The 12,948-nt window shown below is 42.1% G+C and overlaps 1 long non-coding RNA gene across 1 annotated transcript; it reads left to right on the top strand.

Annotated features, from left to right (window-relative positions):
- The first annotated feature begins 1,696 nt into the window (after positions 1-1,696).
- Positions 1,697-2,799, top strand: LOC118665058. The gene is made up of 3 exons (XR_004970525.1): positions 1,697-1,787; positions 1,915-2,049; positions 2,749-2,799. It is a non-coding gene; the product is annotated as an uncharacterized LOC118665058 (long non-coding RNA).
- The last annotated feature ends 10,149 nt before the right edge of the window (positions 2,800-12,948 follow it).

Raw genomic sequence — 12,948 nt, 5'->3', positions numbered from 1 at the left:
GATACTCACACTGACCTCTTAAACAAATAAAGTGTTTGTCTCCACTTAGCAAAAAAAGGTGTGCTTTATTAAATTTGGACTGTATTCTCTGGCAAAAGCTACACCGCAGTTATACTGTTTATAAAGAGGCCAAAATACTGGTAAGGCCAAATACCACACAGACTAATCCCTAAAAAGACTCATTTATTTATCTTTCCTAATAGTTCCTCACTTCTCAACCCAATACTGCTGGAAAGAAGTAATAATTCTGCAACCAAGCCACTTTGAATCCCAACCTCCTTCATCCCCAGTGAGGGAAGATGGACTCCCCATTGCTGTTTGCTGGTTTAGAAAATATGCATGTGTGTATAACTACAACCCTTTAACGGTACTTTCAGGAGAGAGAATGGCTTCAAGCCCAAAAGAACGGAATGTGTGACTCTTGAGAAAAACAGGATTGAATTTCTCCTTAGTTGTTCTTGCCTAATTTCTGATAAGGCTTTGAGCAAAGAAAAAAAAATTGGAAACTCTTTAAGCTCCCAGCATCTGAATATCTCAGCAAACAGAGAGGGCATTTGTTTATGACATATCTCTGGGGAATTCCCCCCTCCTCCCCCAGGACCTTTCCCAGTTCCAGTGCACCCTGATGCTCACCTGCTGGTCTCACTTTGCTGTCAACATTTCCTTTAAAACTAGACCTTGCATTTTAGTTCTCTCTCTCTTTTTTTAATGGAGAGAATAGAATTTCGTCTTTCATGGTGACACCATAGGACTCTAACTCTAGAAAGCTGCACAAATAAACTTTGAAGCTCTCTCCATGGTGGCCACATGCTGTCCCCGTCTCCACTGCACCCCTGGCTCCAAGCACCATGTGCATCTCTTCGTTTAAGAGACACAGCATGTGGCTGGAGATGAAAATGCGTCTCTGCTAAGTCAGAGGAAACCAAAAATGTCTGGTTACAATGGCATGTTTCCAGTATTTGCTTTCAGGAGATTATAGTTCCATTTAACCAAATTCCCCTTAGCAGATGTGATCTGGGCATGCCCTGGAGAGACAATGTGATACTGAAAGGACCAAACAAAAGATGAAAACAAACAGACAGTGAGATACTCTCAGAGATTTCAGAAGCAATGCAAAGGGACTTCTGAGATGCAAAATAGTCAATTATCAGCAATTTAGACAGTGAAATGTCACCCAGCAAATGAGAATTTGTTTAGCAAACTGTGGGTTCAACTTCCAGTTTAAAACTAGATTTCCCACATTTAACACTAGGATGCACTTGAGAGGACTGAGTTTAATCATCAATAGTCCTAAATTCCAAACCACACCTGCTATGTTAGTTCAGTTATTAAAAACTAACCTTTTAGAAAACAATGTTTTGGTTCAATCATAGCCCAGCAAAGTAGAATTCCTTATTTCCTTATTTCATGGACTCTAGTGGTATCAAAAGTATTCTTTCAGGTGGGATTTTTTTCCTTCTGTATCTTACTTCACTTCTTAAATTGAGCATTCATTAATGGGCCTGTACATATAGACAATGACTTCTGTTAAAGGAACTCATTCTTGTTTACCATACTGTTTCCCCTATTTATATTGAATCCTTGCAGCATCATTGTGAGTTGCTTGATTAACTAAACCTTGCTTCTAACTCTGGATGGTCCAAGGAATTGAGTATAAATAGTCACCGACTTCCTTAAGCAAGCAGGAGACGGGTGTCTTTTACTGCGAGGATGCCCTCTTCCCGTGGGTATTTGGAAGAAATGAAAAAAGTTGCCTGGAAGAGAGCTTGGGAGAGAAGTAGGTAGAGGTAAGTCAGTAGGGGGTATATCTGCACTGGAATTTTGACTCTGAGTATCTTCAAGTACATTTATTTTGTGATGACTTTTAAAAGTCTTTATGTCATGCTCATATGAAGTTAATGCTTTCCTTTATAGTGTTATGTGAAGATGTTCCTGAAGTGAGTCAAGTCTTAAGGTTCCACTGTAGAAACAAGCCATCTCAAGCCAAAACTATTCAATCTAATTTGGGAACTACTTTGATGAATACGTCTACACAAAACATTCCAACAGGTATTGTAGTTATAAAAACAACTCAATTCTTCTAGAAGATCATCATTTGATTCTAATTAGATTTACATAATTATAAATCAAGTTCACTGTGGTAAGTGCATGATGACAGCAAGCAATTTTGGTAAAAGCATGGGGAATGAAGGCATTTCTTCTGTCTACCTACTTAGGGAAAAAAATCTATGAGTGGAAGGAAGATGAAAACCATATGTATCTAGAAGGAAGCACAGGACTGGGGCAGTTGTATGCAGTGAGGAAACACAGTTCCAAGGCAAAAGACTTTATGCAAAGGCACAAAGGCTGGCCTGGTTGGTGTGACTCAGTGCTTGAGCATCGACCTATGAACCAGAAGGTCACGGTTCTATTCCAGATCAAGGCACATGCCATGGTTTTGAGCTCAATCCCCAGCAGGGGGCATTCAGGAGGCAGCTACTCACTGATTCTTTCTAATCATTGATGTTTCTATCTCTCTTTCCCTCTCCCTTCTTTAAATAAATATATATATATATATATATATATTTAAAGGCACAAAGGCTGAAGATACAGGGCATATTTGTGAAAAGTCAACCATTATACTTACACCTCTGAAATATACTGTGAATGAGACAAAGGATGTAAGAAGAGCAAATGGCTGCAAAAGTAGCTTGGAGTCAAATTGGAGGCTGTTATATAAAGCTAAGAGGTTACATTTTAATTTTGCAGTAAGAAACTACCAAGATATCTACTCAGGAGTGGAACACTTCTACATAAGGGTGAGTAATTTGAGCTGGAAGTACCTTTATTTCATTGGAAAACTGTCAAGGACCTAGGTAGTCCTTGCCTCTTACTGAGGATCCTGAGGACTTTAGAGCATCTCTCGAGAGCTCCTGTGGTTATCTGTGGTGGGTTTGCTTTAGCTCATTCATTCCTTACTTATCATGCTTTGGATTTTATTACATTGATTTCCACTTGACAGTGGTCTGTATAGCACAATCAATGCTTTGTTTTATTTGTATACCTCAGTTGCCAGTATACATATTGGTATCCACTTATTATTAATCAATAGTGTCATATGTAGGCTAGACATCCATACTTGCTTGACAAATTAATACCTTGGTGGCAGGTTGTGAATGTTCTGGCCATGCACTTTCCTAACTCTCTTTGTGTGCATGTTTACAGGCTGTAAGTGTTTCTAGTATCTTAATTCATGTGACTGCTTTTATTCACTCTGATCATTTCAGATATGCTCAGAATAGGTATGCAAAGGTCCCTTTTGATATGTCTGGGAAAGAGCATATACTTGGTTTCTTTGATTCTTTGAAATAGCACTATCATCCTATTAATGAAAATTCAAGTTCTATGTTCTAGTTGTTTAGAACATTTATTCATTTGTCAAATCCACTCAATGTATTCTACTCCTGGGACAGGCCCTGTACTAAGCATTTGGGAGATATATATATATATATATATACTAGAGGCCCGGTGCATGAAATTTGTGCATGGGGGAGGGGGGTCCCCTCAGCCCAGCCTGCATCCTCTCCAATCCAGGACCCCTCGGGGAATGTCCGACTGCTGGTTTAGGCACGATCCTGGGGATTGGGCCTAATCTAGCAGTCGTACATCCCTCTGACAATCCTGGACCACTGGTTCCTAATCGCTCACCTGCATGCCTGCATGCCTGGTTGCCTATAACTGCCCCACCCCCCCACCAGCCTGATCGCCCCTCATTGCCTCTGCATGCTGGCCTAATCACCCCTAATGGCCTCCTGCTGCTGGCCAGGTTGCCCCCAACTGTTCCTTCCCTGCCAGCCTGGTCACCCCTTACTGCCCCCCTCTGCTGGCCCAGTCGCCCCTAACTGCCCCCCTGCCAGCCTAATCATCCCCAACTACTCCCCCCCCCCACTGGCCTGGTTGCCCCTAACTGCCCCTCCCCCCAGCAGCCTGGTCACCTCTTACTGCCTCCTTGCCAGTCTGGTTACCCCCAATTGCCCCCCTCTGCCAGCCTGGTCACTCCTAACTGCCCCCCCTGCCAGCCAGGTCATCCCCAACTACCCCTTCCCTGCCAGCCTGGTCACCCCTTACTGCCACCCTCTGCTGGCTCAGTCGCCCCTCACTGCCCCCCCTGCCAGCCTGGTCAACCCTCACTGCCCTCCTGCCAGCTTGGTAGCCCCATGCAGCCTGCTGTTTAGTCATTTGGTTGTCCCTCACCAATCCCCCTGCCGGGCTGGTCATAGGCAACCATCTTCTGAGGGTGTGAGAGTTAATTTGCATATTACCTCTTTATTATATAGGAGCATGGGATGACTTCCATTTCCTAAAATATATTGTAGAACTTCTGGTAAGCTACAATCATGGCTTAAATACATTTATTTAACATGTTGAAAACAAATAATAGGTCTTAAGAAATTAATTGGTTGATAGTGTCAACATGTCCATTTCACTGAGTGGAATTCATATGTAGAGTAAAAACTTACAAAATAAGCATGATTACTTAATTGTTATAACATCAGCAAGGAAAAAAGTAGAGGCAAAATACAATGAACATGTTTTAGGCCTTTAAAAGTGTTATTTAATTCCTAATGCATGGTCAACATGTTAAGAGAATTATATAGCTGGGATAAATTTTCATTTTTGTAGATATGTTATCCCTATCCTGAGCCCATCACCAGATACCTTTATTACCTCACATCTGAATATGAAGCACTTTTAACTTCAGCAATGATGACTGTGGCTGCAGGTTCCAGATTAAACGCTGAAAATTCATTTGAGTTTTACTGTTGGAATGAGTTCAACCAAATGAGTTTATCTTTGAAGGTGCACGATGAAGGAGCAGTTACTTGACATCATTACTCGTCTTGGTTGTCATGTTTGGGCTACTTAACGATATACCTTAATTATCAAATTCAGAAATGAATGGGTCAGAATGGAGAGGATAATTGGGTAGGTGGAAGCAGGCTTTTTCTGGAATGGAATCAGAAAGCTTGTTAGCTGCTAAAGTGGTTGTGCTGAGTGAAGAGGTCATTAAAGTGAATGAGAGTGTGATGTTCTTTTCCTGGGATATCATATTTTGAGCCACATCTAAATCTAATTTAATGATTAACCTACCTTCAGGCAATGTCTATGCCTTTTAATTACCACTTATTACATTAGATGGCTCAACTTTTACAAAATTAACTTTCTACCTGCCTCTACTTAATAACAGGTAATTTGAAATGCTGGTGCATTCTTTTTTTCATGTGGAAGTCAGAAGAGACTACTTTTTTAATTCAGCTGGTGGGGACATGGTTAGTGTGAAAATTATAAATTTACTTGAGGTTATATAACAGGTGCCTGGGTAGAAGCAGATTCCAGAACCACTTTGACATTTTCCAGAAATATTTCTGTCTTGCACACTAGCCCTCCCCATGCCGTGTGTGCACAGAGGGAACCTACTGTTCTATTGTCCCCATCTTATTAGTGTTCCCTTGGGAGACTAGTCACATTTCTGACTGTCTGGCTGGCTGTCCATTGGCCTTGACCTGCACTTCCAGAGAGAAAGGGAAGGAAAGCCATGGCTCACTGAACTGTTTGTTTTCTGACTCCCAACCTCTTCCCAGCACTGAATGATAGTACACAGCATGGACACCCCTTCCTCAGTTGGCTAGAAGGTCCTCCACTGCGTCCCCACGAATATGAGCCTATTCCTCAACAGCCCAATGGCCCTCCAGCCTAATGGCCACCAGTCATATGTATCAGTCAGCACTTCTTAGGACAAACTTTTCTGGAATATATTTCAAGCCTGTCTGTACAGGGTAGAGTTCTCACCCTGTATTAGAGAACAAAGAAGCACAGCAAATCTCACTAATGCAAATGCTGGCGCACTTTCACATCCGTTTTCACTGCCAACCTGAAACATTACTCTTCGAAACTGGAAGATGCAATAGAGACATTCTCATTTTAGGGGCTAATGTTAATGTCTTAATACAAAAAAATAAAGCAATCCGTGAAAACCAATAAAATGAACCCAGACTCATAAAGCTCTGAAATGATGGCCACACAGAGCACTTTCACATCTTCAGAGCACATTAGAATTAATGCCTAATTAATGACCACCACATCTGTGTAAGGGTGGCTTACAATACAAAATCCAGAGAAACTGAGCAACATGCCCAAGGCTACCCAGGGCACTCTGGTCCCAGTCTCAGCCCTTTAAATCCTGGGCATAGGTGTGCATGTGCTTTCCAAGCAGAGGAGAAAACCAAAGCTCATAAAAGGTGATTACAACATGAATACCTGATGTTTCAGATATTTGCCATAAACTCACAAATAAAATCTATCACCCATAAAGAGGTTTTATTGGAGTAAGCCTTCTGACAGTGATACATTTGCCTGGGGTAATGCTATAAAGCATGACTTTGACACTCTGGGTTTTTAACAGCATGTGAAATACAATAACCTTCCTCAAGTGAATGGATGGAAATTTACGTACCAAAGCAGGAAGGCGGCCAAATAGGCCCATTTGTTAAAGCGTTTGGAGGCAGGTGGGTCTCCCTGACTGCCAGCCATAAAGTGCTGTCGGCCAGTGTGTTAAGGGTACTGAAGGTAGCAATGTTACACACTCTTAAAAATGGATTATGAGGCAGAAAACAGTGGCATTTCTGTGTTGGCATTTGCCCATTTTATGACTCAGAGAAAGCAGCATATTTTATGAAACCATGCAGAAGAGACCATGACTGGAAAAAGGTAGTTTCTTAGGAGGGAAGTAGGTGGGGGTCTTTAAGGATTACCAGGAGAGGCTTGTACACACCCTTCCCATTCGCTCCCCAGCTCCCTGGCTTGACAAGAAGGTGTAAGGTGGCTGTTGCTGATTCTGGCCCACAGCCAGAACAAAAGCCCTAAAGCCAAATCTTTGAGGATATGAAATTTCTCACTGGTGTGCCAGCCATTTTATTGGGTTTCTAAAAGAGAGAAGTTTAATAAAACCAACTGGGTGAATCCCTCACCCTCCCTCCTTTTATATCCAGATGATTAGAGAGGGAATTTAATTTTGAAGCAGTCACAGTCTGTTCTGCCTCACTTCTCCTGCCCAAATCAGCCCACCCTCTAAATGGGCAGACCTCCCAAACGGCCATAAAGGCTACTACTCTTGGGCCTTGGGGGCAAAGTCAGTAATATGCGCATGGGGCCAGAATTCTGACTACTCAAGTAGAAGAGATAAGTACATTTTGTCTTATTCTAGTCTGGCTGTCAGAATAGAATACTACAGACTGAACAACTTAAGAAAAACAGACATTCATTTCCTATAGCCCAGGGACTGGAAGACCAAGAACAAGGTGGCAGCAGATTCAGTATCTGCTAAGGTTCCTTTTCCTGGTTTTAGAAGGCACCTTCTCACTGTGTCCTCCATGGTGGGAGAAGTGAGGGGCTCTCTTCGGTCTTTTATAAGGACACTGATCCCATCATGAGGGCTCCACGCTTATAACCTCATTACTTCCCAAATGCCCCAACTCCAACCCATCACCTTGGGGGTTAGGATTCAACATGGGAGTTTTTAGGGGACACAAACACTAGTTCATAGCACGTTCCCTGTAGGTCATGTAGATGCCATGGGAAATAGCTTCAACTTAAGCCATCGCTACAGCCTCTGAGGGTGTGAGTGGACCGGACCACACCTGCTGGGTTGAAGGGGAGGTGGGAAAGGTTCTGGAGAACCTCACAGGATAGGCATTCACTAATCCTCCAAAATGAGACAGAATGAGAGAGCTGGAGAAAGAGAGAGGAGAGTCAGCATTTGTGCCCATTGTTTTAAGAACAAAATGAGCTTGGCTGGTTGGTGTGGCTCAGTGGTTAAGTGTTGACCTATGAACCAGGAGGTCATGATTCGATTCCAGGTCAGGGCATATGCCTGGGTTGTGGGCTCTATCCCCAGTGTGAGGTGTGCAGGAGGCAGCCGATCAATGATTCTCTCTCGTGATTGATGTTTCTGTCTCTCTCTTTCCCTCCCTCTCTGAAATCAGTAAAAATATATATTTTGAAAAAAGAATAAAATGAGCTTAATGTCTGCCCATAACTCAGCTGAGGTTTCTCAAACTTGCAGGCAAATCTTAGGGACTAAGATTTAGAAGACTTGCATATATTGTTCTGGGGTCAGCTGGGTTAGAAAATTATCAAGCAACTCTTTGCTAGAAGTTGGGGTATGAAGATGAGTTTGTGCCTTCAAGATGCTCCAAGTGGAGGGACTGGCACAGGAGAAATAACACCTGGGATTGTATGTGAGGAAGTTATGAGACCACATCCCTTGCTCTAACCCTTTCTCTAACACTCCCACAGCTCTGCCTCCAGCTCTGCCTTTCACTTCAACTCTAGTCACTCACCCCATCAACTCTGCTATCACACAGCATATGTGTTCTAAAAATCACCACACTGTTTGAAGTCAGGCAGTCAAACCACCAGGTAGATGAGGGAATGGGGTGAAGCCCAATACTCAGTGATGTATAAAAAAGTTAGAAAACTAATAAAATGCTAGAAGTTTTACACAGGATAACTGGTTGAGAAGACATAACTACTGCAATAAATAGGAGCTTTATTTTGAAAATGACCTACCATCTGTTTTTGGAAGTGGGTGTCCCAGGGGGTTGCAGCCCCTGCGTTGTGGTGCGATGGTGGCAGGGGCTCATTTCCTCTCAGATGGAAGTGGTGACACCAGGTAGGGGGTGAGCTCATGCTGCTGGCACTGCAGTCTGAGCTGTGTGCCTTCTGGGTGGTTGGGTTCAGCTGGGTATGGTTTTCTGTGTTCACATGTTGCTCTTTGTGGACAAAATTGTACAGAAGAAAACCTAAATCTGGCCATTCCTGTTATACCCCAATTATTCTCTAATATACCAACTGCACTGGAACAAATCTGCATTCTCCAGACAAGCATAATTACTTATTTCTGCCAACTCAAAATCTCCTTTGGTTGTTAAATGACCCCCTAGGACAGTGATGGCGAACCTATGACACGCGTGTCAGAGGTGACAAGCGAACTCATTTTTTTTGGTTGATTTTTCTTTGTTAAAGAAAAAAGAATAAAATGAGCTTAATGTCTGCCCATAACTCAGCTGAGGTTTCTCAAACTTGCAGGCAAATCTTAGGGACTAAGATTTAGAAGACTTGCATATATTGTTCTGGGGTCAGCTGGGTTTAAATATATAAAAATTTAAATATATAAATATATATTTAAATATAAATATATTTAAATATATAAATATAAATATATTTATATTTATTTTTATATTTAATATTTTATATTTATAAATATATAAATATATTTATATTTATATTTAAATATATAAAATAAATATCAAAAATATAAGTCTTTGATTTACTATGGTTGCAAATATCAAAAAATTTCTATATGTGACACGGCACCAGAGTTAAGTTAGGATTTTTCAAAATGCTGACATGCCGAGCTCAAAAGGTTCGCCATCACAGCCCTAGGATATTAAAGATCCTAATTTAAACAGAATTCTTAATTCTCCCGGCCCCTCCCCTATGCCATCTGTGAGCATGCTCATCTCTCGTCTATCCAAAGAGTGAAAATGATAATCACCCAGGTCCTCAGCCTCAGACATAGTGTTAATCCAGTTTTTCTCTTTCTCATTCTCCACATCCTTATCTCATGTTAGCAAAACTTGTTGGCCCCTCATTTAAAATGTATTTTGAATACATTCCTCCAACATATTATTATGTAGTACATATAAAGTACCGACAATATCTATGCCAGTCTCTCCGTTTGGCCACATTATTTACACAGCTGCCAGCATTCTGAACCAGATGATTCTAAGCAGATGTTAAGTTCTTTCATGGTTAACATATGCTAAGAATAAAATCCCAGTTCCTTTCTTTGGCCCATGCACCCTGTGGGACCTGGCTCACACCTCCGCTCTACCCTGTCTTCTCTTGTACTTTAATATGGAGAGAGGACATCAAGCTGACTCCCTCCTCTGGATCTTTTTCTTGGCACTGGCTAGTATTTCACTGTATTTTCACGTGCTTAGCTTTTCTTTTATTACTCAGGGTTTGTTCAAAAGAGAAGACTTCTCTAACCACGTCTGTAAGAAGTGAGGGTGCTAATGTCAAGCTTATTTGAAAGGTGCTTGATTCAAAGGTGAGGGATTATACAATTTAAGCAGAGAGGTTTCCAAAAAGAGAAGCTGTGAGGAAAATGCCTTATCCTTACTCACACCTCCAATTCTATGGTGGTAATTCTATCTGTGACCAATCCCCAGTGGGCTGCATTTTGTATTCCAACCTGACAGCTAACTAATATGAGAATCCTTACTAAAAGTGAATGTGTTACTATCTCACATGGAATGGTAAGAGCTTCCCATATCATGGCATTTTCATGTAGAGATATGCTTGGTCAACCATGGGTCAGAGCACCTCTCACACAGCTAACAATATGTGGCTGCCCATAGGCTTCCCTGAACACAGAGCTGAGCCTATTCACCACCCTACAGAACAACCAGCAAATGAGAGATGTCCTCTGCTACCTGCCATGTAGCTTATACTGACCAGTGGAGGAGCAAATGGCAGGGCAGCCTGACACCTCCATCGTGTGGGCAACAACATTCTGTCTTGTGTTGAGAGTGAAGATACAAACTGTAGGATATTTGAGTGACCAGGAGTAAAATTGTCACCAAATGGCATTTTCTTAATGTGAAATTAAACCAAATTCTAAGATATATTCTTAGTGATATTGGTATGGACTGACTGTGTCCCCCAAAATTCGTATGTTGACATTTAATCCCCAGTGTGATGGTGTTAGGAGGTGGGAGCTTCTGGGAAATGCTTAGGCCATAAAGGAGGAGCCCACATGAATGGGATTAGTGCCCTTATAAAAGAGACCCTGGAGAGCTCCCTTGCTCCTCATCAAGTGAGGACATAGTGAGAAGACACCATCTATGAATCAGGAAGCCCTCATCAGACACTAAATCTACTAGCACCTTGATCTTAGACTTCCAGCCTCCAGAACTGTGAGAAATGCATTTCTGTAGTTTGTAAGCCATGCAGACTGTGGTACTTTGTCACAGCAGCCAGTGCAGCACCAGCCATTCATGTAAAGGCCTTATTTATATCCAAAGCACTAGAGCTACTTCCACACTCAGCACTGCAGGTGCACAGCTGTGCAAGAACACGCCACAGCCTGCACAGACATGCCGCATGCAAACGTGAGGAGTGCAGGATCCAGACAGGCCTGAGCACCCACCCTTGTCAGGTCAGAGCGTGCATGTCCAGTTTGAAGCCGATGCTTTCTGTGGACCCTGTTGGGAAGGCATCCTGAGTCACTCAGGATCGCTGACTGTGCTGTTACCTCCTGGAGCCTCCAAACCCAGCAGCAGGACAGTGGCGTCGGAGGCTGTTGTGCATATGTTGTGCAATAAAAACAAATGAATAATAATAATAAAAAAGAACAGAATGAAATACTTGCATTTCTTAGAAATCAGAGCCAATTGCTAATTGAATGAGTTAACAGTAGCCAAAAAATTTCAAGAGCTAATCTTTGCACCACAGTTTTCCTCTCATGTAGTTTGCAGATGCATTTTTTACGGCCAACACTATGAGCAGTCAGTCCGTTAGCCTATGAAATGTACCCAGAGTTTATACTAATCTTAAACTGATCCATCATCATTTATCTCCAGTGTTTGCATAGAACAAATTCAGTCAACCTGGCTTAAGTAAATGAGCACAAACCAAAGCCATATGGCGATTTCCTAAAACTTTTCCCTCTGGAAATCTGTCAAACCAGCTGTGCATAATGACTTATATTAGTCACAATTACTGATGTTTCCTTTTGTCTCTCTAATAAATTCCTTGCATATAAAAGGCATTTGGCAAACAGGTATTGCTTTTCTGTTTCTTCTCTCCAGTCTGATTGTTTCCACGCCTATTAATATTTACAGATGGATCCTTGCTGGACTCATGCAAGAAAGTGTATTCATTCTATTCCTGAATTTAGCTAGCTGTGTGGCAATAAATAAGCAATGTGCCTTTCCTGGATATAATTCCTTCAACTGTGAAATAGAAAAAAAATGTGGGGTAAGGTTACTTCTGATTTCACTCATAGCTTTAACATTTAGGGTATTAAATTGTGCCTATTTTCTGAGTACTTGGCTATATTAAAATTTTAATCATGAACATAGCTCTCCTCTGCAACTGTCCCAACTTGAAGCATGAGTAGTGGGCTTGCTAGGTGGACAAGAAGAGGGAGGGTGCTCAGACAAGAAGGGAGGGCTCGTGTGAGGGCATGGAGGTACAGTGCAGCAATATGGCATGTTGAGTTCTGGGAACTAAGAGAAATCTGATGTTATCTGAGCACATCATGTAACTGTGATTGGAGGTGAAGCTGTAGATATGGAACTGTGGTCAATCAGATCACATTTTTAAGGATCATATTCACGGTCCTCTATTTCTACATATACCTGCTGCTTAACACTGCTGGAGAGAGAGAGGGAGAAGGAGAGGGAGAGGGAGAGGGAGAGGGAGAGGGAGAGGGAGAGGGAGAGGGAGAGGGAGAGGGAGTGGGGAAATAGAGGGGGAGGAGAGGGGGAGGGGGAGGGAAGGGGGAGGAGAGGGGAGGGGGAGGGGGAGGGGAAGAGAGGATGTAGTTTATCTTGAAATTCAGAATCAGAGCTCATTGGGATGGTCATTGACAGATCTGATAATAATTCCAAGAGTGTTAAGGATGAGTGCTTGATCTCCTGCCCTTTTGTGAATGTTTCCTAATATTAGAATGTACACTGGTGACTAGAAATTACTTTGGGGTCAAGAGAGCTTCGCCTGTTTTCTTGCATTAAAATATCTGTCTACATAGACCAGGTGGTTGTATTGACATAACTAGGAGAGGAGTTCATAGACTATTGGCTCTGAAATCATAACCATGATTCTAAGTACCTTGATTAA

The sequence above is a fragment of the Myotis myotis genome, unplaced genomic scaffold (genome assembly GCF_014108235.1).
Source record: "Myotis myotis isolate mMyoMyo1 unplaced genomic scaffold, mMyoMyo1.p scaffold_m19_p_1, whole genome shotgun sequence".
Taxonomy (NCBI): domain Eukaryota; kingdom Metazoa; phylum Chordata; class Mammalia; order Chiroptera; family Vespertilionidae; genus Myotis; species Myotis myotis.
This window is presented reverse-complemented; position numbering and strand designations above follow the sequence as displayed.